Source organism: Gigantopelta aegis, chromosome 6 (genome assembly GCF_016097555.1).
Source record: "Gigantopelta aegis isolate Gae_Host chromosome 6, Gae_host_genome, whole genome shotgun sequence".
NCBI lineage: Eukaryota > Metazoa > Mollusca > Gastropoda > Neomphalida > Peltospiridae > Gigantopelta > Gigantopelta aegis.
This window is the reverse complement of record NC_054704.1, coordinates 92,383,208-92,409,824: the sequence shown is the minus strand read 5'-3', so window position 1 is coordinate 92,409,824 and position 26,617 is coordinate 92,383,208. Positions and strand designations below refer to the sequence as shown.

The following is a 26,617-nucleotide window of genomic DNA, read 5'->3' as shown; positions in this document are numbered from 1 at the left end:
CTCTTCTGTCACCAAAGAGTTTGGTTTGAATGATTTGTTTCAATAGGCCTATTATATATAATATGAAATGAGATGGAATGCAAAGGAGAGAAAGGAAAGGGGGCAGTGGGATTAAAAAAAGAAAAAAGAAAAAAAAAGGCACTAATTTAGAATTGGTTGTTTTCATGTGGTGCCCACGTCGAATTTGGATTTTAAATGTTTTCATGTCCTTTTTTTGTAACATGAGTAACCAATGTTTACACATTCACAGTATGAAAACTAATCATCATATTTCTTTTTTCTTTTTTTTAATAATATACACTGATTATTTAACTAATAAAATGTAATAAAGAAAATAAGTGTTGAATGTATAATTATTAATTCTGAGCAAATCAAAAGAATTAGTATGGTAAAAATGTAGCGTGAGTAACCGTGGAATTGCCCATATATATATATATATACAAAATATGTTTTAGTCTTTTAATAGTGGATGGACATTTCAGCCATAGATGTTTCAGCTAACATTGTACTGACAGGATGGATATTTCAGCCATAGATGTTTCAGCTAACATTGTACTGACAGGATGAATATTTCAGCCATAGATGTTTCAGCTAACATTGTACTGACAGGATGGATATTTCAGCCATAGATGTTTCAGCTAACATTGTACTGACAGGATGGATATTTTAAACTTTGAAAGAAAACCCCTACAATATTTAGTCATGGATGTATGACAAACTTCAGTTGTCTAGTACTATCAGTATTTAGTCATGGATGTATGACAAACTTCAGTTGTCTAGTACTATCAGTATTTAGTCATGGATGTATGACAAACTTCAGTTGTCTAGTACTATCAGTATTTAGTCATGGATGTATGACAAACTTCAGTTGTCTAGTACTATCAGTATTTAGTCATGGATGTATGACAAACTTCAGTTGTCTAGTACTATCAGTATTTCTGTTTATACCTGTTAATGTGAAACAGTAAACAAAACATTAAAGAAGGAAATGAATGAGCATCTATAAATATCCTAATCAAATAATCTGCTGAGTATATACATAAATACATGTTATAGTATGACAAGCTGCATAAAATCTTCAATGTGCACTATATACTATTCAGAGAACAGCAGCAACGAACCAGTGATTTTATTTTACCATAAATCTAAAAGAATTAACTGATAATAAAAATATGATTCAGTTTACAAAAACATATACATGAACATTATACTACTGCTTTCTACACCTTTATATTGCCTTAGTACATTCAGCAAATACCTTTATAGTGCTTTTGTACATTCAGCAAATACCTTTATAGTGCTTTTGTACATTCAGCAAATACCTTTATAGTGCTTTTGTACATTCAGCAAATACCTCTATAGTGCTTTTGTACATTCAGCAAATACCTTTATAGTGCTTTTGTACATTCAGCAAATACCTTTATAGTGCTTTTGTACATTCAGCAAATACCTTTATAGTGCTTTTGTACATTCAGCAAATACCGTTTTGATGGCTGAAAAATATTGCTCAAAATACCTGAATTCAGTTTTTAAAAACTTTCATGGTTTGTTTTTGTTTTAACAATACCACTAGAGAACATTGATTAATTAATCGTCAGCTATTGGATGTTTCACTGTTTAAGTTATTTTACTTTTTTCCTGGGGTTTTTTTCTTTCTTTTTTTCGTTTTTGGGGTTGTTGGGGTTTTTTTTGCTTTTTATCAGGGGCAAACCAGGATTTGACAAGGGAATGATTTAGTAAAAACTAACTGTAAGACATAATGCATGCACCGGCCTCGGTGGCATCGTGGTTAGCCATCGGTCTACAGGCTGGTAGGTACTGGGTTCGGATCCCAGTCGAGGCATGAAATTTTTAATCCAGATACCGACTCCAAACCCTGAGTGAGTGCTCCGCAAGGCTCAATGGGTAGGTGTAAACCACTTGCACCGACCAGTGATCCATAACTGGTTCAACAAAGGCCATGGTTTGTGCTATCCTGCCTGTGGGAAGTGCAAATAAAAGATCCCTTGCTGCCTGTCATAAAAGAGTAGCCTATGTGGCGACAGCGGGTTTCCTTTAAAAAAAACAGTGTCAAAATTACCATATGTTTGACGTCCAATAGCCGATGATAACATAAACAAATCAATGTGCTCTAGTGGCGTCATTAAATAAAACAAACTTTACTTTACTTTAATGCATGCAATGGATCCCATGCTGCTGTTCTGGATAATAGTAACAGGAATCAAAATGACATACCACAGTAAGAAAAAAAACTAAATCAGGAAAACTTTGCTGACTTATACTTTGCTGGTCATAAAAAAGGGCAATTACCGAGCTCTTCATCAAAGAACATGGATAGAAACAATTTTCAGATAGTGTTAAAATATGGAATTCTGGGGGGAAATCCAGAGAATTTTCATGTCTTAAATTAGTCAATATGGTGGATGTGGATTTTCTCCCTAACACAAACCCATGTTTTTATACTTAAACCTTATTGTTGGCTGCATGTCTGCCACACACACAGAGGCACAAAAATGAATTATCATTATCATCAATCACTGCAATATATTCCTATTACTAACACGATCACCTCGTTCATAAATTATTTATTTCAATTCAGGCCATCCCAAACGGCTTTGATAATTTGGCTGTTGACTTCATTATGTGTCCCGATCACCTGGCAGGCATTACAGATAGAAAAACCTCACACTCGTATATATATATACGTATACACGAGGAATGCAGCAAATTGGCAAAGCTCTCTACCACTGAAGACAGAAAAGTTCAGATGGCACCTGTACTGAAGAAATGACTCGCAACTGTTTGATTGATACCTTCAATCTAGCAGACCTTCTCTTTGATGTGGCCATGGCTTGCTGATACAGACAACATCCCTTACTAAAGTCACCCGATACATTAGACCGGACAAATGCCATAACGGCAAGATGTAAATCCACGTAAACTTTGGGCGTGTTGAAAACAAGAATGACTTCCATATACTGAAGAGTGAAAAAAAGAAAAAAAAAGCTTTTAGGCTCTTTGACTGATATAGATTCAAGGTGGTCCCCAAAGTTTCATGGTCTCGGCTCGTGTTTGAGAGATTAATATCAAAAACTTGTCTGAAAATATGGTTGTATTTGGAACATTTTTGGCATAGAAGTCTTAAGTGGCATCCAGACTATATGTAACAGAATGTTTTTATGAGTTGCAAACTGAATTTTATCAAAACCAAAAAGGAATTCTTGGGGTTTTAGCTGAAATATATTTTTTGAAATGTTGTAGTAACAGCTATGATTTATATATCTAATATATATATATATATACTGTCACAGCAAAATATATTATGAAAAAAGCCTATGTTGCATGGCTATTAGGTACAGAACATTTTAAAAAATATTATATATATATATATGTATGTGTCTTCAAGAAAATATCACGGTTACTGTCTTGAAAACACTATCTAATGACAACTTAAATTCCGGGCTGGCTCTGGGAGAGCAAAAAATTTCACCAAATTATCTTACTTTAAAAATTGCAAAAAGCCACTTTATTTATTTTAAAATATCAATGTTTACATTAAATATTTTTTGTCAAATGAATATAAACTTTGCCAATTGTTTTTAAAATTTGCAGAAATTGGTGACTTTGGTGACTGGCAGAGCTATCCCTGAAATTCATGGCTATAAAAACAGGTTAATAAGTGTACATATATTTTGTCGGTTGATTGGTCTCTGCCAGTGCTTACATTACATCAAAGAGTTGGCCCACTTGCTGTGTAAATGGGCACAATGCATTAAGATGGACCGGCTTTTCCTGATTTGGTGCAAGGCACACAACTGAAAGATCACAGTTCACTGAATGACCACCATCTTGGAGTTGTGCAAACAACAGGACATTTGATGAAAGTTGTTGGGCTGCAAATTGATGCCAGGCAATAGGTCTGTACGGACCGGTCATGTTGGTTTTGTGCAAACAGCCGGACATTAGATGAGGGTGGTTTGACTATGAACAGATGCTAGTGTCTCGTTCACTACCTGTGTTTTCAATTATAGTCTTCAAATGCATGGAACATGTACATGGGCAAATACACCGATAGATGTATGAATAATTTGATAATTCTAAATTTGACGGATTATTATCAGTTTAATACACAAATATAAAAGGTTATTTTAAGAAAACGCTTTTTTTATTTGTTCACGGACTGCAAAATTAATGTTATATTTTTATTATGGCATACCAGTAATGATCTGTGCTTTGTTTTTTCCTTGGTGTTTTTTTTTAAAAGTAATAATCTGTGTTCTTTTTTCTTCTTTTTAAAACAATTCTCTTAACTCTATGTCAGTCTAATTAGTTCATTCAGCTAATCTTAATTTAAAACAAGAAGAAAGAAACATGCATCTAACTATTTGCCAAGAGAATAGTATCAACATCATACTAATCTCTTTAAAACAAAGCACTCTTTTAACTGCATGACAATGGACTGGCACTTAAATTAATAACCAAATGTATCACACCATTATGAACCTAGAGCCTGTGTCATAGAAATCTGTATTCCATTATTAATGTGCTTATCACAGGAGATGTGTCCATAAACTAGAGTCGGATGATAGCATCAGTTACCTGTGTCATCTGAAATATGCCACTTAAGAAGCAGATCAATAGAGAACGGTCATTACTAGATTGATGTAAATCTATTTGGCAGAAAGCAAATTATGCTATTTGCACATTAATATAAGATGTCAGCTAAATGTTCATCCAAAGTTAAATCTGTTTGGCAGAGAACAGCTTACAACATCTATATGTATATCAAATAATATTTCTGAAGTGTCTGCTAAATATGAAATCAAGTTTCTTTGTTTTTCGTTTGAAAATAAATTATGAAGAATAAATGTATTAAGAAAAAGGTCTGCTAACCAATGAAAAAGGTTTGAATTGTGCCATGTTAACAGCTTTGTTTTATGTGAGTGTATGATGATTATTTATTAGAGAAAATAGTTTTAAAACCCACAAAAACCCAACCTAACAACATTTGACCTAAAATATATTTTTTTTTAGATATTAATGAGTTATATTTTGTATTAAGATAATGTCATAAGCTTTAGTGAGTGACATGATAAATGAAAATTATTACAAGAGTGACATAAACCTGATTTGTATCTTTTATATCCATATTCATAGCTTTTATATCCTATCTTAATTTATTACTCAATACATGTAATCATATTTTAATTGGTGAAATTTTTATAAGACATGGAGACAACAATGTACTTGTTCAAAGCCAATGAGGTTAAATGATAGTGATGTCATCAAAACCTGCAGTGGGACGTATCACTGCCTAGTGGGACGTATCACTGCCTAGTGGATTGTATCATTGCCTAGTGGGACGTATCACTGCCTAGTGGGATGTATCACTGCCTAGTGGGACGTATCACTGCCTAGTGGGATGTATCACTGCCTAGTGGGATGTATCACTGCCTAGTGGGATGTATCACTGCCTAGATGGGCATATCACTGCCTAGTGGGATGCATCTCTGCCTAGATGGAAGTATTACTGCCTAGTGGGATGTATCACTGCCTAGTGGGACTTATCACTGCCTAGTGGGACGTATCACTGCCTAGTGGGATGTATCACTACCTAGTGGGATGTATCACTGCCTAGTGGGACGTATCACTGCCTAGTGGGACATATTATTGCCTATAGTGGGATGTATTATTGCCTATAGTGGGAGGTATCACTGCCTAGTGGGACATATTATTGCCTATAGTGGGATGTATCACTGCCTAGTGGGACATATCATTGTCTAGTGGGACATATTATTGCCTATAGTGGGATGCATCACTGCTTAATGTGACGTATCATTGTCTAGTGGGACATATTATTGCCTGTAGTGGGATGTATCACTTTGATACATATGTTTTGAAAAGAACTGCATCCAATGACATGATGGTAATTTATATTGATCTTTTTCAAATGGTTTTTAATAAATGTAGTTATAATTAATTTAAACAGCTGCATTGACTTCTTTCTCATTAACCAACTAACTAACCATTAAACCCTGTCCTGGACTGACAGCTTAGATAAATACAGTGTGTGCCCAGGACAGCATGCTTGAAACTTAAGTGAATATAAACATAAAAGCAAATAAATGTTTAAAAAACCAATCCTGATTCAAACACCGACTCCCAAAGTAAAATTTTCCACAAAAGCAATCAATCTCATATCTTCCATGTTGGAAAGGGGCCATAACTCAGCACACATATGGAGCTGAAGGGGAACAGGTTGTAAACGGAGGTGAATTTATTGAGGGGTTGTGCCAATTACCTTGTTAACGGTGGGATTCTTTACCTGGGGAACCATTAACAAATGGCAGTTTAGCTGGTTTATTTGACAGCTAATTCAACTCAGGGACTAATATCTTTTGTAAGTGGCTTTGTCCAACATTAGAATTTTTTTCTTTTAGACGGGAAAAAAGAAAGGAATATATTTTGTTTATTCACACCTCATAAAATATTCATATATCAGTTGTGTGGCTCTGGTTTTAATAGGAGATAACAATGGGTTCTCTCAAAGGAATATTGGTTCCACACCCTACTACACCACAAGCAAGTGCTCTAACCATCAACCTATATTTTACTTTAATAATACACAATATTTTAATATTATACTCTTGACAAAGTCTGTATTATACAGACAAAATGTCAAGTTTTAACTTTGTGTTGTGTTTTTTAAAAAGTGGATGGTTTTAGACAAAGACTTTTGGTTTTAAATATGATAACTACATAAATTAAAAAAAACTAAACAATTGTAATGTTGTGTTTGTATTGTGTCCTTTGAAAAGTTTTAACAAGCACAAATCTTGCTTAATGTGAATCAAACATGCATTCAAAATAAAAGATATCCATAAAATGGAAATAACTTTAATTGTATCAGATTAAAATGTCTGACACACCTTATCATGGGAAAACTGCCCATGTAGCCAAAGACACAATTCTTGAACAGTCTTAACCTTGCTTAATGTGCATCAAACATGCATTTATAACAAAAGAAATTAATCAAATGGAAAGAACTTTAATTGTGTCAAATTAAAATGTCTGACACATCTTATCATGGGAAAACTGCCCATGTAGCCAAAGACACAATTCTTGAACAGTCTTAACCTTGCTTAATGTGCATCAAACATGCATTTATAACAAAAGAAATTAATAAAATGGAAAGAACTTTAATTGTGTCAAATTAAAATGCTTCACACATCTTCTTATCATGGGAATACAGCCCATGTAGCTGATATGTACTAAAGACACAATTCTTGAACAGTCTTAACCTTGCTTAATGTGCATCAAACATGCATTTTTAACAAATAAAATGAATAAAATGGAAAGAACTTTAATTGTGTCAAATTAAAATGCCTCACACCTTCTTATCACAATACAAAGAGATTTGTCTTGGTCTGTCAGAGGAATCCAATTCAGAGCCCTGACAGCGACCACCATCTGATGAAACAGATGGAACAGGACGGCTAATACTGGAATAGGTGTCATCATTAACAGACCTGAACTCACAGATTAACACACACAAAGCCAATTTACATGGGTCCTGCCACAATTTTATATCGGCTTGTCCAATAAAGATCTGTTCCCATAACAGGCCACAGATAAGCGAGATGACAATTAATGTGTTCTTCAAAAGTGATTAAACCCATTGGCGCCATGTCTGGGCCAATCTAAACATAGCCGCCATTTGTCACCTCTGGAAGCACAGTTGACCAGAAAGTTGTGGTTTCTTATCTAAGTGTGCTGCTAACCTGACTTGCCGTGTTGATGGACTCTTGCAGGGTGAATGATGGCTAAATACAATGCTTCCTTTTCTTCTTCTCTTCCCAGTGCATTTAAATTGTATTTTTATGTAACATACTCGTACATATATTTTTTGTACTGATTGTTTGAAACCTTTTTCAGCCTATTTTGTGCATACTGTAAATATATTTTTATAAATTGTATTATTTTAAATCTAGTATTTTATTCCCATAAAATATAAAATAAGTAGAAAAATTTACAAACTTGTGACTTACAAGGTTTACCACCTGATTGGTAGGCACTGAATTCACATCCTGGTACCAGCTTCCATTCAGAGCAAATTTTATCAGCTCAGAGGAGAAGGTGAAACACTGGCATAGCCAGAGAGGGGTGCCATGGGGGCAATACCCCCCAAATCACATCTGTTTTTCCCCCACAATATATATATATATATTTATTTTAGCCACATAACACGACTCATAGACCCCTTGCACCCCTAACATAAAGTCTTGGCTACACCATTGGGGATTAGGCTACTACATCAAGTTCTCTCTCACTAACAACTAACCATTAATCTACTATCTCACTGTCCACTAACCAGCTGACCAGGTAACTGAGGTGTGCACCAAGGACACTATTACTGAACCATAATTAGATGTAAGCAAGAAAATAAAGTTAAAATCAATCATTAAACAGATATTAATGGGGAGAGAGATGGGGAGAGAGATGGGGAGATTTGTACCCCAAATGAACCCCATTTTCAATAATATTGTTCCCAGATTTTTTACCTAAAAACAAAGAAGTCATAAAATGTACCTTTGTTTAAGAGATATAAAATGTACTACACAACAAATACATCAATACAAAGAACAAATGACTCATTTAATAAATTAAATGAGACACTGTGTTTCACTGGACCACAGATCAATGGATGTTGTGAAAACAAATGCATTGTGAAAATATAATTACACCAACAACAAACAGATTAATTGTGAAAACATAATTACACCAACAAGCATGGCGCCTGTGTATTCATTTGTGGCACCCGAGTATTCATCTGTGCCCATGTATACTCACACCATTGCAAGTGAATGAAGACTTTTGACAGAAACACTTGAGATTATTTCATCAGTCTTGTCTCCCAGGGCAGAAAGCGGTGGTGGGTCTCATTAATGATCATTAGCAAGACAATATAAAAGGCTATTAATCGTGGCACCAGACATTTAGCACCTCCAAGTCTGCTGTGTCACGGGGCAGATGGCAGACTTCAGTGATATGGCCAAATGCAATATAAGCTTATGCATTAAAAAAAAATAGTTCCCAAAAATGAAAAGAAAGGAATGTTTATTGAAATTGAGAGAGGGAGGGAGGGAGAGAGAGAGAGAGAGAGAGAGAGAGAGAGAGAGAGAGAGAGAGAGAGAGAGAGAGAGAGAGAGAGAGAGAGAGAGAGAGAGAGAGAGAGAGAGGGGGGGGAGGGAATTAATGTTTAATGACACCTCAGCACAAAAAAGAGAGAGAGAGAGAGAAAAAAAAAAAGTAAGAACACCACTTGAGCATATTGATTAATTAATCTGTGACTATTGGATGGTAAACATTCCATGGCCATGAGAGAAAACCTGGTGCTGTCATACAAGCTATTCCTCTCAAACAGCAGTAAAAGATCATGTATTTTCTCATAACCAGGACAGAACATACCATTTAGTCAAGATGGGGTAGTTTGAGAAAAACCCGACTTCTCCTTCCAGAAAATTGCATGGGTATCTTGTGCTACAACAGAAGCTATATACTCCTTTCACTTTGATCAAAAGGAGTCTTTTATATGCTCTCTTCAGCTGGCAGGATATCATATGCCACAGCTTCTCATATACCTGTCATGGAGACCTGGATGGAACAAGAAGCAACCTAATTGATGAAAGAGGGGGTCGGGAGAATCAGTGTTATCACTCACTGCACCTTGAGCAAACAGCCAACCACCTCCCAGTTTATCCCCCAACAGTGATGTAATCATCAAAATGTGGGGTGTTAAGAACACTGTTTGGTGCACGTCCTTGTTAACCTTGCAAACTCAGATGACTCTTGGCATCTTCATATGATTATGAAAGCCATAGCCCAATCATCATGAGCAGTAGACAGCAAATAATGACATTAATCTGGTTATGATGAACGAATTAGCTCAACCGTTTGTGACAATGCTTGAGGCATGCTCAGTGCAAACATATCAAATGGTCAATGGAAAAAATTCCGTTCAGTGATAAAATTAGGAAAATTCAGAAATTTTATATCGTATTAATGTGTTGATACAAATAACTGAATAAACTGAGTCAATAAAAGTAGTTACTGTATACATATCATATATAATAATGCAATATTAATATATACAAACAGATTAGTATAAGACAGGACATTCATCAAAATATCTTCTGTGAAAAGGTTCCAATAAAGTATGTTCACGATGAGTTGGTATCCAGTGATTTCGAATTACAAAAGTGACAAGCAAGTGGCCTGGATTTTTGTTATTTCCCTAAAAAATTCCAAATAAAATGGCATTAAAAGACCTGTGATAGCCATGGATACATTCTAGTTTCCCTTTTGTATTTCCCATGTCTTTTATCTGTCTGCATGTCTTGTGTTATCTTTTATCTGTCTGCATGTCTTGTGTTATGTTTGATCTGTCTGCATGTCTTGTGTTATCTTTTATCTGGTGTTATCTTTTATCTGTCTGCATGTCTTGTGTTAGGTTTTATCGGTCTGCATGTCTTGTGTTAGGTTTTATCTGTCTGCATGTCTTGTGTTATCTTTTATCTGGTGTTATCTTTTATCTGTCTGCATGTCTTGTGTTAGGTTTTATCTGTCTGCATGTCTTGTATTAGGTTTTATCTGTCTGCATGTCTTGTGTTAGGTTTTATCTGTCTGCATGTCTTGTGTTAGGTTTTATCTGTCTGCATGTCTTGTGTTATGTGTTATCGGTCTGCATGTCTTGTGTTATGTTTTATCGGTCTGCGTGTCTTGTGTTAGGTGTTATCGGTCTGCATGTCTTGTGTTAGGTTTTATCTGTCTGCATGTCTTGTGTTAATATTCAAATAAGTCAACCCAATATTGTACTGCTAGTAATTAATTGTCGTACGAGACATGATTATATTGATAGTACACAACTATAACAATAAAATTTACCAGTAACGTTCTCAACTGCTGGCATGTAAAGTAATTCAATGCCAAAATCTAAATACCTGTTGTGTGCACAAGAGAAAAAATAAAAAGTAATAACTTGTTCAGATTCACAAGTAAGCAATGAAAGGCTAGACGTCATCTCTGTAAAATCAATAGAAACTGTATGATGTAGTGAGAAAATACTACAACAGTATAAACAGTTTATAAAAATGGAGTATATATCTGAGACATGGTGGAAACTGAAAGGAAGTTGAAAATAAAAACAATCACTGACTGACAACATTGGTGAATGGATGAAAGGAATTATGGAGCAAGGAGAATAAAATCACATGTTAATTCATCAAATTTTGCTGAACCCTTAAATATTAATTTAGTGGGGGTCAAGAGGGCCTGAAACCCCCTCTGCTCACAATGGAAAAAAGGTTTTCCCCCATTCACTTTAATATGCATTCACCATTAATATATAACTTCCATTATAGTTGCATTTAGATGCCGTCCTTACAAAAAATTCAAGACCTGCACCTGCACTAGATGAGGTGTGTGTGTGTGTGTGTGTGTGTGTGTGTGTGTGTGTGTGTGTGTGTGTGTGTGTGATCTCATAAGAATGCACCCATTCTTAAGTAGATGTCCGTACAATAAAATCCCTCATATCAGCACTGTCATCCAAGATTGAAAAAATCTACAGTAGCTTAGGGACACTACCTGGACAACAACAACAACACTCCAGAAGAAACTGTACGGTACGAAAACTGATCTACGTCAAGCGAATGAACAGAAGAAGAAGCACAGTCCACTGAGATTCCCATACAAAGAACAATTGTTCTAGTATATGTACTAAACAAAATAATGAGAAAACAATCTTAATAAGAATTCTGCAACTGAAGCATCAAGGTCAGTGTTATCGGCTGAAGTGTTGGTCAGTTTTGTATCAAACTGTGAAGAATTCCTCACAGTGACACCCAGATAGTGGGAAGACACTGGCCTTAAATTGGACTGGACAACAACATGGCAGATCATCCTCAACATAAAGGTACCGTTATCACAGAATTTAATCCGATGACAAGCACTGTGGCTGAATATCACAAGACAATGGCTACCCATCCACGGTAGCACCTGTGCAGCTGATATCTGCTGTATTAAATTAACCTGCAAGGAAGGGTGATGATGAAGAAAGAATGTACAAAGAATGCAAGGCATTCACAAACAATGGAAGAGAGCCATCAGCAACAGGTGGCCATTTTGAAATGACCTGCTCAAGTTATTACTCCAAACATAGCTATTGATACACACACTTTGTAGTTGTATTTAACACATGAAAATAATGGGCCAAATGTACAAGGCCTGTTTATGTCTTACATGCATGTAACTACATGTAAAGACATTTACAGTGCTTAAATACCTGCGGTTAAGCAAAACAGGCTTCGTAAATTCGGCCCAATGTGTTTTCATTATATTTAAAAAAGAAATTCCAGTAATAAAATTACATGGCCTCATACATGCATGGCCAAATTACACAATTATGGTGTTGGTTTTATTTATTTATTTATTTTTTATTTATTTTTTTTGGGGGGGGGAGTTCTTTCACAAGCTACACCAGTATCGCCAACCTATCTCAGAGATACAAATATGACCATGCAAGTTCCAGCTTTCGAGGCCTTTCGGCATAATACATTATTTATGTGACATAACAAAAGTAAACAAGACCATGAAAAAATTAAGATAAAAAAGTGAAAAAGACTGGAATATAAGTTGGATATCTTTTTTGAAATTACAAGTATCTAAATTTGAGAACTTCTTTGAGACAGATACCCAAAGTTATATAATTTAACCTTTCCCCAATTACCAGAAGCACAATTGCATAGTGCTGCTTTAAAATGAATCATACATATAGCAAAATAAAACAGCATTATTTCAATATCAGACAAGAAAGGTAAGTGCTCACTCACGCTCCCCTCAATACTCGCCTTCAGTTTTAGGAGAGCATTTTACTCCAAACTTCATGTGATTGCTTGCCAAGCTCCATTTCAGGAGAGTGATTTTCAGCTCACCTTGATTTTCAGCTCACCTTGATTTTCAGCTCATGGTCAACAATGAATATGGTTTCTTGGCAGACAACCTACTAGAGCCATGCCTTAAAGGGAAATTCCCGAGTTGACTGCAATTTTTAAGATGTTATCGATTAACAGAGACTTTTTAACAATTGTAATTACATATCAAACATATTTTTCTGCATAAAATATTAGTGGCTATATATTAAACATATTTCTGATCATCCTAATATATTTGCTCTAGGCTAAATTTCATTTTATTTCCATAAAATATTATTTTTTCGTATGTACAAAATTATTTGAAGACAAAATCCAGTTTGGGCTACTTACAAATATTAGGATGATCAGAAACACATTGAATATAAAGACACAGATATTCTAAACAAGAAAATATATTTAATATGTAAGTTTAATCGTAGAGATATTTTATTAGTTGAAAACATCTTACAATGGAGCAAACTCAGGAATGTCCCTTTAACATTAATGCTTATTCAATGGTTTGTTTGTTTCTGGGAGGTGCATCTATCCCTATCTATAAAAGCAACTGTAATCAATATGTTTGAAAAGTTTACTGGATTGAGAATTTTACAGGCTTTCAGTGTCAACATGAATTAGTTCTTAATTCCGCAGAGCAAACAACATAAATCTAATCTTGTCTGTCTTGGCCAGACTCTGGGACAAAGCAGCTCCACCTAGGTTACAACATTAAACTGTGTATCCAGGGACATAACTCACGAGTTCTGTGAATAGACTGGTAACCACCTTGACAACCAATAGGACTGTTTCCGGGCTATATTAGAGATTTCACAGTTTATGTGATGTTTGAACAGGTTTCTCTGATACCACTCAATGAGCTGGTCCTATACATTCTACTTGTTAAGTCAGAAAGGCAGGATGTAGCCGAGTGGCAAAGCATTGGTTTGTTGCGCCATCGGTCTAGGATCGATTCCCACTGGTAGGTCCATTGGGCTATTTCTTATTCCAGCCAGAGCATAACTGGTATATCAAAGGCTGTGGTATGTGCTATCTTATATTTAAGATGGTGAATATAAAAGATCCCTTGCTACTAATGGAAAATGTAACGGGATTTCCTCTCTAAGACTATATGTCAAAATAAGCTCTAGTGGTGTTGTTAAACAAAACAAACTTTAACAAACTTTCTTTTGTTAAGTCTGGAAGCACAACCTAGCTTTTTTTTCTTTGAACAGAAAATGTTACATAATTTTCAAATACAGTAATGATTAAAAACAACAAAATGCTTCTTTACGCATCTGTAACTAAATAATATATCATTAATATACAAAATTATTTCCCAAGACAATGTATTGTATAATAATGAACCATGCAAAAAGTACAACCATTTGCTGATACAAGTTGGTGAATATTATTAATAGTATCTGAATACAAAACAAATGAAAAAAACTAAAATATATTTATTCTAACAGGAGTAAACCTATAAAAACAAGAATTATTTCTTAGAACTAAAAAACAAACCATATATTTTATTGATGAGTTGATCTGTTTCAATTTCTATAAATTTCTATAAATGCTTTTTACAATGTCTCGACTCAAGAGGAAAAAAATGCCATGTGTAACAACAATCCTCATATTTTACTGATGATGTTCATATAAATTTGTATTTCCATGACCATGAATATATAGTTTCCAAAAAAATTGCGAATGTAGTCTGACAGAACATTTCTAAAGGAAAATATTGTATGACTCCATGAACAGTCATTAGGGAATGACAAACAATATACACACAGTTCATGTGTGTAAAGAAATAGCCTCAAAACAGAATAGTATTATGTCAATTAATCTACACAATATCATGCTGTTGTGAGACAATTAAGTAGTGTAATGTAACAGTTTTTCTGTATCGCACAGTCAAGTGATTGTCTGTGTCTATCTGTCCATCTCTCTCTCCCTCTGACTCTCAGGTGGGACGTGAACTAGTGGTAAAGCGCTTGCTTGATGTGCGGTCGGTTTAGGATCGATCCCTATTGGTGGCCCCATTGGGTTATTTCTCATTCCAACCAGTGCTCCACAACTGACATAACAAAGACCATGGTATATACTATCCTATCTGTGGGATGGTGCATATAAAAGATCCCTTGCTGCTAATCAAAAAGAGTAGCCCATGAAGTGGTGACAGCAGGTTTCCTCACTCTATATCTGTGTGGTCCTTAACCATATGTCCGATGCCATATAACCGTAAATAAAGTGTGTTGAGTGCATCGTTAAATAAAACATTTCCTTCCTTTCCTCTCTCTCCTCCTCCCCCACCAACCCAAACATGTTATGAAAATGGGTTATGAAAACAAATCTGGAAATTTTAATATTGGTGGTTGGGTACTGAGATTGTACCTAGAGTTAGGGTCACACAGTGGTCTAAAACTGTGGCTATAACTCAGAATGTATTCTCTCTCTCTCTCTCTCTCTCTCTCTCTCTGTCTCTCTTTCTCTCTCTCTGTCTGTCTAAAAGTCTCTATCCACCCACCGTAATCCCTCCCTCCTACTCCCTCTCTTTCTCTGTCTGTCTATCTCTCATACCCACCCACCATAATCCCTCCCTCCTACTCCCTCTCTTTCTCTGTCTGTCTATCTCTCATACCCACCCACCATAATCCCTCCCTCCTACTCCCTCTCTTTCTCTGTCTGTCTATCTCTCATACCCACCCACCATAATCCCTCCCCCTCTCGCTCTCTCTCCCTCTCCCCCTCTCTCTCTCTCCCTCCCTCTCTCTCTCCCTCTCTATCTATCCCTCTCTATCTCTCCCTCTCGCTCTCTCTCATATACACAGTGGTAGTGTAGTAGTTCACCTACTGTATTTTCCCATTCTAACCATTAACTTGTCAACTGTAGTGAAAATAACATTAATTACAAGCAGCCCATGTAGTGTAAGATATTCTGTTCTGTGTATTTTTGTGCTGGGGTGTCGTTAAACATTCATTCATTTATTCATTCATTGTCTTTTAGATAATTACTTTAACATGAACAAACTACCACAGATACATTTTACATGTACTGTTGAGTGTCACATCATAAGAAATCCAGTTTTGTTTTGCATGGCATTTAAAAACAATTATTTTAATTGATATGATAACTTAAAATCCAGTTAAAGCATTCAAAACCAACAGTTGATACCTACACCATTAGCTATATCCTGTTGGCAAACTTAATACAAACCCGACTACAGAACTATTAGAGATTCTAACATTTATAGCATACAGATTTAAAATACAAAGAGAGAGCCAAATTTACGCAGCATGTTTTTGACTTCCATGTATGTACCAACATGTATTTACAATGCTTAAACACCATAAATTTAAGAAAAACAAAACATTCTTTGTAAATTCGGCCCATAATGTCAACGTAAAAATGTATGCAAAAATGTAAATCTTTTTCTCTCTCTCTCTACATTTATTTTACATCAATCTTATGTGTCAGTTATGTTGATGGTTTACTGATTCTGTTTCTAACCCATGGAGAAAACTGTAAGTGGCCCAAAAAGCACACCCACGGTTGTTAAACGCACATGGGTTTGGATGCCATCACTGCTAATTATGATGTGGAAAGCAGGGCACTCGTCCATTATTGTGCTGTTAACTCACTGACTATTACTGGACCACCTTGCTGTACAAACACGGACCCATGCTGGAACCATCACGCTCAGAGATAAATCAAAGAGGCCTTGCTTCGCCTTGGTGAACCCAGAGGAAAAGAAAGGAAAGGAAAGTTTGTTTTGATAACATGTCCCAGCACTCTGATAACATGTCCAAGCACTCTGATAACATGTCCCAGCACTCTGATAACATGTCCAAGCACTCTGATAACATGTCCCAGCACTCTGATAACATGTCCCAGCACTCTGATAACATGTCCCAGCACTCTGATAACATGTCCCAGCACTCTGATAACATGTCCAAGCACTCTGATAACATGTCCCAGCACTCTGATAACATGTCCAAGCACTCTGATAACATGTCCCAGCACTCTGATAACATGTCCCAGCACTCTGATATCATGTCCCAGCACTCTGATAACATGTCCAAGCACTCTGATAACATGTCCAAGCACTCTGATAACATGTCCCAGCACTCTGATAAACAGCTATGAGGTGTCAAGAACAGAGTAATTAAGAAATATTGTCTGTAGTGTGGTTATGCATACTGTCACTGGATAGGTGATTCTTTTTTTTAATTAGACAAAGGTATTTTATATGCACTTGTTCAATATCATGGAATGCTGGTTGGAATGGGAAAATGTGTTTACATATATCAGTCAGGAAAGATTATTTCTCCATTTTAACCAGTGTTCCATGATTGATATATCAAAGACCATGATATGTGCTGTCCTGTCTATGGAAAAAATATCAATATAAAAGATTCTTTATTGCGAACTGGAAGGATTAACCTGTGATAGCAGGAGGTTTTCTCTCTCTGAGACTCAGCCAAGTATATATTTAATACACAACAGCTGCTGATAAAATAATGTGCTGAGGTGTCATTAAACATTCCTTTCCTTTTTATATCTTTATTTACCTCAGGCATGTTCAATAGGGAGATTGATCACAGTCGATCACTAGACTGGTTTTTCTGCCAGACATTGTATAAATGTCACAACATGTAAGATGATAGGACCAGACAAATACAGTGAAACCTCTTAAAACTGGACACTCTGCAAACTGGAATTCCTTATCCTTATTAAACGGACATTTTTTATGGTCTATTTTTAAATATCAATACTTAACAGAACCTTTCTAAACCAGATACTCCTTGAAACCAGACTTTATATTTGGTCTCGTGGGTGTCCGGTGTAACATTGATTTCACTGTAGTTCACGAGTTCTTCCATTTCCTGAACATGTAACTTATTTATTTTTTTGTAGTCTGCTATAGTAGCTTCGAATCCAGGACATATCCCCCTTCGTGAATTTTTTTCCAGTTAGGTTACAAATGTACATCCAGGTAGGTATTATTTTCCCAGAGGAGTTTTGCCGATTTTCCCGAGGCTACAACCTAGCACCCAATTAGTACCTTTCTGACAGGTCTTACATGGACTGGCTTCAGACATGTTGAAAAATGCATGGTTAGAGAATTTCACTTTTCACCTGATGACATACTGACACCATTGTTTATTACAGGGAGCACGGTAAGTGACCCAAGGTAATGGCACTTTCGTAATATAGTGTTACATACACATCACTAACTATCTGGTCAAACACAAATACTGCAGCAGGTATTACTATTAGAATGTTGATGGTCAATTTATGCTGCATTAATAGAGAAAAATCAGGTAACCTCTTTGCTTTGTTTAACAACATCACTAGAGCACATTAATTTGTTAATCATCAGCCATTGGATATCAAAGATTTGGTAATTTTGATATATAGTCTTAGAGAGGAAACCTGCTACATTTTTTTCATTAGTAATAAGGGATCTTTTATATGCACCATCCCACAGACAGGATAGCACATACCTCAGCCTTTGATACACCAGTCATGGTGCACTGGCTGGAATTAGAAATAGTCCAATGGGCCCACCGATGGGATAACCTCTTGAGACAGACTACTACATATCACTTCTTAACACAGGTCGACTATAAAATCTTCATATTCATATTTTCAACCAAATTTACAAAGAAATTTGATCTTGTGTTTTCCTACCTTTATTTGGAAAGTTACAATACAGGTTATTTCAGAACAGCTAAAGTGCTAATCCAAAAACATTATTATTTTTATTCATACTGTGAGTAATAATATAAAATTTGAGTATTCATAATATACCATTCTACATGAAAGTATCGTAACATTTTTTCCTGAGTGGGTTTAATGATGCTGACATTTCTTCCTGTCTTGTTTAACAGAGCTAGTTTCACTGAAATTCAAGGAGTTTTTTTTAATGCTAAAAACCAATTGTAAAATATTAATGGTTTCATCCAATACTAGTCTGAAAAGAGATATATCCTGACAAGTTGTGTGGAAAGTATTTCCGTGAAAACCTAGCCGATAGTTTAATTCTCCAGAGCAAATTTATCTCATGGGCAGACGTCCCAAAGCATGGGATCATGTGGAGTTAAAATATGGATCCTTTTCCTTCACAGCGCATAGTAATAATAGCTGCAGAAACCTACACTCAGTTGTCTGCTGTTTACAAAAAACATTACACTGCATTTATATTTCCCAATATATCTCGTTTGTCTGCTGTTTACCAAAAAAATTTGTCACCACATTTATATTTCCCAATATATCCTTGCTAAGGACAATGCAAGTACAATGTACTGAAGTTACTTTCACTTTTACCATGAAAGTAATATTTATTTTCATATGGATTTTCTCACAAATATTTTTTTTTTTTTTAAACTACACTTTTAAGTTTTACATTTTATTTTTATTCATGCTTATATCCAATTAAGGTTCAAGCACGCTCTCCTGGACATACACTTCATGAATTTGGGCTCTCATTCCAGGATAGGGTTTAACTGTTAGTTATTAGTGGATATACCAGTAGTATCACAGTGATGTTTGTGTAGTGCATACTTATGGTCTTATACAATTCTCCATCATTAAAACTTGTTCTAGTTTGAAGTTGCTTGTACAGGGATGTTTACCATTCAGAAGTATATTAATAGACGCATTTGGTTTTTATCTCATTCTAACCACTGCTCCACGACTTACATATCAAAGGCTGTAGAATTTGCTGTACATATAAAAGATCCTTTGCTTCTAATGTAGAACATTTTCTCTGATAACTACATATCAGAATTAACCGATGTTTGATACCTAATAACTGACGATTAATAAATCAATGTGCTCTAGTGGTGTCAACTAAACAAACTTTAACTACTGTATATGAATGAAAGCAAGAAAAGAAAGAAAGAAATGTTTTATTTAACGACACTCTCAAGACATTTTGTTTGGCGTCAAGACACATGGTTAAGGACCACACAGATATTGAGAGAGGAAACCTACTGTCGCCACTTCATGGGCTACTCTTTAGCAGCGAGGGATCTTTTATATGCACCATCCCACAGACAGGGTAGTACATACCATGGCCTTTGATATACCAGTCGTGGTGCACTGGCTGGAACGAGAAATAGCTCAATGGGCCCACCGATGGGGATCGACCCCAGACTGACCACGCATCGAGCGAGCACTGGGTTACGTCCCACCCCTGAATGAAAGCAAACCATTTTGAACTGTTTTTTTTATTTAGATCAAACAGTGGTTCATTGTTCCTGTTATTTAGATCAAACAGTGGTTCATTGTTGTTGTTATTTAGATCAAACAGTGGTTTATTGTTCCTGTTATTTAGATCAAACAGTGGTTCATTGTTCCTGTTATTTAGATCAAACAGTGGTTCATTGTTCCTGTTATTTAGATCAAACAGTGGTTCATTGTTCCTGTTATTTAGATCAAACAGTGGTTCATTCTTCCTGTTATTTAGATATAACAGTGGTTCATTGTTCCTGTTATTTAGATCAAACAGTGGTTCATTGTTCCTGTTATTTAGATCAAACAGTAGTTCATTGTTGTTGTTATTTAGATCAGTGGTTTATTGTTCCTGTTATTTAGATCAAACAGTGGTTCATTGTTCCTGTTATTTAGATCAAACAGTGGTTCATTGTTCCTGTTATTTAGATCAAACAGTGGTTCATTGTTCCTGTTATTTAGATCAAACACTGGTTCATTGTTCCTCTTATTTAGATCAAACAGTGGTTCATTGTTGTTGTTATTTAGATCAAACAGTGGTTTATTGTTCCTGTTATTTAGATCAAACACTGGTTCATTGTTGTTGTTATTTAGATCAAACAGTGGTTTATTGTTCCTGTTATATAGATCAAACACTGGTTCATTGTTGTTGTTATTTAGATCAAAAAGTGGTTTATTGTTCCTGTTATTTAGATCAAACACTGGTTCATTGTTCCTGTTATTTAGATCAAACAGTGGTTCATTGTTCCTGTTATTTAGATCAAACAGTGGTTCATTGTTGTTATTTAGATCAAACACTGGTTCATTGTTGTTATTTAGATCAAACACTGGTTCATTGTTCCTGTTATTTAGATCAAACACTGGTTCATTGTTGTTATTTAGATCAAACAGTGGTTCATTGTTGTTATTTAGATCAAACAGTGGTTCATTGTTTTTTGTTTTTTTTAGATCAAACAGTGGTTCATTGTTGTTTTGGTTTTTTAGATCAAACAGTGGTTCATTATTGTTTTTTGTTTTTAGATCAAACAGTGGTTCATTGTTTTTTTGTTTTTTAGATCAAACAGTGGTTCATAGTTTTGTTTTGTTTTTTTAGATCAACAGCAGAAGATTACATTTCAACTTGATGAGTGAGTTAACCGATACTTAACACTGTTAATTAAGGATTATCTGTTAATTCTTTTAGGTTTGAGATAGATATGTATGAACAAAAAACCAAACAAACATGCGAAAACTGTGTGAATCAGCAAAACCATTCACACAAAAGTTTTCCATGCTTTTTTTTTTTCATACCCAGATAAACCTAAAAGAAATAAAGTAATAATCCTTATAATTAAATTTGAAACATACTTATTGATAAAAACACGAAAAAAATATCATATTTTATTTTGAATTATTTTTGGTTCCTCACAGTAATGTTCAATACTGTGAAATAACCTTTTAAAGTGAGGTCATCTTATGTAATGTTCCCTGACCATTTTTATCTTCATCAAGGAATAAACAAATTTGCTCTTTCTACAGCTGGGCCAATGGAACACCTTTAAACTCTAATGAATATAAAGGAAAATTAATTAAGACCCAGCAAAACTGTTCAGCAATATTAATATTTTTAAAAATAAAAATGTAAAACTCCATCTTATGTAATTCAAAAGTATTCATCTCTGGCTACCAGTTATGAAGATTAACCAAGCACTGCGATGGATCAAAGAATTTTGCCCAGAAGCTTTGATGTTGCATTGTGGGTATGATTAATAGCTAAGTAATCAAGTTTTCCATCATATCTTGTAATTGTTGGTTGTGTTTTAGCAGAAGAAATATCAGATGATCATTTAATCAATAAAACACAGAACCAACAATTAATTATTATTGCTTTGTTAGAAAACATATGCCATGGTTAAGTGCAGCAATTTGTCTGTGAAAATCAGTAATAACACAATAAGGTTGACATTTTTATTAATGAATTATTAATTCAAATATCAGCCCACTGATCATACTCTCTTCCACTTCAGATTATGTTGTATTAATAAGCAGAGTACACATATTTCAGTGTTGTGCGAGCAGGCAAGTGGTTTTGAAAAGTAAACATATCTACTTAATCTATGAGCTTTTGTGGCTGCAATAAAGGGAATATAAAAGATCTCTTGCTGCTTATCAGAGCATTCTGTATGGAAGCAGGGGACTTCACTCTCATTCAGTGGAACAAGTGTTGTTATTCAAGTCAAACAATGTACCTAGTTGGTGGTTGGACAAAGTTTTCATTATTTTTAGAAACACAAGGTTAATGAAATGTTTTTTCTCGCAACTGTCAGACTAAGCATTAAGCATTCACCTATCCATCCACCCATCAATCCACCCATCAATCCAATTATCAATCCATCCATCCAATTATCAATCCCCCATCCAATTATCAATCTCCCCATCCAATTAACAATCTACCCATCCAGTTATCAATCCCCCATCCAATTATCAATCTCCCCATCCAATTATCAATCTACCCATCCAATTATCAATCCACCCATCCAATTATCAATCTACCCATCCAATTATCAATCTACCCATCCAATTATCAATCCCCTCATCCAATTATCAATCCACCCATCCAATTATCAATCTACCCTTCCAATTATCAATCCCCCCGTCCAATTATCAATCCCCCATCCAATTATCAATCCACCCATCCAATTATCAATCTATCAATCCAATTATCAATTCATCATTCCAATTATCAGTTCATCCAACCACCCAAAACCCACCCATCCATCCAATTGTCCATCCAATCATGGAATTATTCATCCATCTATCCAATTATTCATCCATCCATCCATCCATGCATCCCTCCCTTTATCCATCCAATTGTCCATCCATTCTATTATCTATCCATCCAATTATCCATCCATTCATCCAATTATTCATCTATCCAAGTAACACATAAGTCTAGTAATGCTCACACTGTTTTGTCTTGTTTATGGTCCAAGTAAAAAATACAGTAAAAATGACAGAATCTCCAGTGTATGGCTAAACACACACCATTTACTATATTTGTTTTACACAATACTGCAATTAGCTCTACTGATTACCCTTGAAATACCACAGTCAAAACAACAGAACAAATTTATACCGTTCTGTGCTTAGCCCCATTTATTCTGTATTGATGATTTACCAATCAAACATGGCTTACTGTCTTGGGAGCATCATCTCAACGCATTCTATTGACTTGCAGTGGGCATGCATGTGATCCATCTTCAATTTAATTTGTCCAAGCAAATGCATGTAATTATAGTCTAATATCATACAGTTTGGGATCAGCGCGTCAAATTAAAGTGATAGCCACGTCAGCAACTTCATATCCTTAATGGAAGGGGGATGAACGATGCGATTGTTCAGAGCTTGGATTTACCTGCCAACTACAGACAGAAATGTGCAGCTCAGTTGATCCCAGCATAAAATAAGTGAACAGTAATAATGTAGAAACATGATGACTGCAACGTTACGACTGAAGACGGCATGAATGAAATGTTATTGGGGACGTCATCGCTGAACAAGACGGCCGAGTCTGGTGGAGAGTTCTTTGTGGAAGATCATGTTCACGATTGCTCATCCAGTTTCTTCTTCCTTGCACAAAAAGCCGAGGGATAAAAATTATTTGCCGATGGATCATGTAGCACTCAGCTCAGCAAGCGTAGCCATGTTGACCTGCGATGACTTCCTAAGCCATAATGGAGAGACCGTAGAATGACTTACATGGGGGAATTGAGGGTTGGATTTGGTGCGAAAACTAGTAAACGAACAATTAGTATAAAAATGTATAGATTAAGCAGCAACTTGTAGTTTCATGTTATTGTCTATGTGCTATACACTGTACGAGAAAACAAATTACAGAATACACAGGCCTGGGAGTATAAAGTCAGAACATGAGTATAAAAAGTAGTCGTCAATTAACACAGACAGTCGTAAGAATACAGGAGGGATGGGGGATGAGGGTCAGGGTGAAGTGCCCCCTCAAAAGTGTTTGTGCAAATCTTTGCATTTGGGCAAAAATAATGAGATGTCCAGGCTTAAGAACTACTCATCATGTCTATTCATCATGTATATTCATAATTTTATTCACAATATTAGTTGTATTCTATGTAAAAGTGTGTAGTGATTCCGTAAGTTTCCACATTTGGACATTTTCATTTAATTTGAGCAAAAATCCCGCTGTTGCCCTTCCAAAAATGGGAGTCTGCAGGTAGTTGCTCAGTAAAATTCTAGTCCACCTCAACATCACCTCCCCCCACATAGAAGCAGATAAAGATGAATTATATCTAAATTACAATGATTAATTAACTGTAATGAGTTTCATTAATCAAACCTTTTGGCCTTTATGTGACAGAAAAGTGTGAACTATCTACCATCATTTCATTAATGTGAAATGAATACTGATGTATTAAAAGTGTGCGTGATTTTCCTAATTGAGATTGCAGTAGACCTTCTGGAAATGCAGTCTACACATCTGTATTATGCTGCAATATTTACTTAACTCTGCACAGACCAAACACATAAATCAGCATATAACTATTAAATAATTGGGTAAACAATGGCAGCTGCATTGTGCAGTAATTGCTGCAAATATAAAACATAGTTTATTGTTCTTCTGTAACTTATATTAACCTGAAATAATAATCATTTGGAAGTTTGTTCTCTTCAAACGCAACCACTAATTTGAAACAGCTTCTAAACCAGTTATGACTGGGTGTGAACACAAACTCAGGTTTACGGGACAGGATTGATTTTCAATCAATTAGTAAATATCTTTTATAAGCAAATGTTCTTTACATTTTTGTTTTCTTTTTAGGAGTAATTGGTGCATTGAAACAAATATTTGTATTCTTTTTGGTTCAGTAGAAACTGTTAAGATGGTCCAGTTAAATCAATTCTTTTTAAAGTAACAGACTCTAGTTTTTAAACACTACAGCATAGTTTCACTACTTCATGTACAGCCGTTTTTCATAACTGAAATCAGACATTACTTAGAATTTATTGTTTATTGATTATTCAATTCCATACATCCAAAGTGTTTCTGGGCATCCTGCTATTTCTAATACCATGAAATGCATTTTTCATATTTTTTAAAGATACATGTACCTCTGAGAAGTAACGGTTATGGAGACGAGCTCTGGTCTACTTTTCAACATCACAGACTCCTCTCTCTCTCTCTCTCTCTCTCTCTCTCTCTCTGCATTAAAATAATCATGTTCATATAGCAATAGCCATTGTTAAATACTCTTTCCCCCATCTCCAGACACCCACCACTAAGCTGTGCACTCACTCTGGGTTCAAACTGGCATCTTGAAAACAATATTTTAACCACAGCACTACTGAAGACAGTTGTACTGCTATGCTATTACAAAGTCGAAAGCAAAAAAAACATTGGTAAAATTTTCCTTGTCGGCAGCTGACATCAGAAATGTATCTTTAAGTGGCATCCAAACAGATAATACCTTATCTGTTGTCAAAAATGTAAAATGTTTGTCAGTGAAGCATGTGAAAACAAGTCAAGAGGCATTAGCGTGCAGAAGAGAGGAACCGACCTCTGACCCGAGCAGGGCTGTAATGAGGGAATAATGCTCTTCCCAGATTTAGCTCAATTCACCCTGAGTGTACTAGTATTTTTTTTTTTTTAATGATATAAATATATAAAGATCAAATCATAATACTTTTTTTTTTTAACAACACCACTAGAGCACATCGGCTATTGGATGTCAAACATATGGTCATTTTTGACACAGTCATAGAGAAGAAACCTGCTACATTTTTCCATTAGTAGCAAGGGATATTTTATATGCACCATCCCACAGACAGGATAGCACATATCACAGCCTTTGATATACCAGTCGTGGTGCACTGGCTGGAACGAGAAATAGCCCAATGGGACCACAGATGGGGATAAATCCTTGACCGACTGTGTATCAGGTGTGCGCTTTACCACTGGGCTACGTCCCGCCCCCTTTAATTCATAAGGTTAGTACATTTTTTAATTTATAAAGTCAGTACTTTTCTTGATTCATAAGGTTAGTACATTTTTTAATTTATAAAGTCAGTACTTTTCTTGATTCATAAGGTTAGTACATTTTTTAATTTATAAAGTCAGTACTTTTCTTTATTCATAAGGTTAGTACATTTTTTAATTTATAAAGTCAGTACTTTTCTTGATTCATAAGGTTAGTACATTTTTTAATTTATAAAGTCAGTACTTTTCTTGATTCATAAGGTTAGTACATTTTTTAATTTATAAAGTCAGTACTTTTCTTTATTCATAAGGTTAGTACAGTTTTTAATTTATGAAGTCAGTACTTTTCTTGATTCATAAGGTTAGTACATTTTTTAATTTATAAAGTCAGTACTTTTCTTGATTCATAAGGTTAGTACATTTTTTAAT

General features: G+C 35.3%; 1 protein-coding gene across 2 annotated transcripts in view; it reads right to left on the bottom strand.

Annotated features, from left to right (window-relative positions):
* The window catches only part of LOC121376457 (tyrosine-protein kinase transmembrane receptor Ror-like), a 354,346-nt gene that overhangs the window by 46,557 nt on the left and 281,172 nt on the right, over positions 1-26,617 (bottom strand). The window lies entirely within an intron of this gene.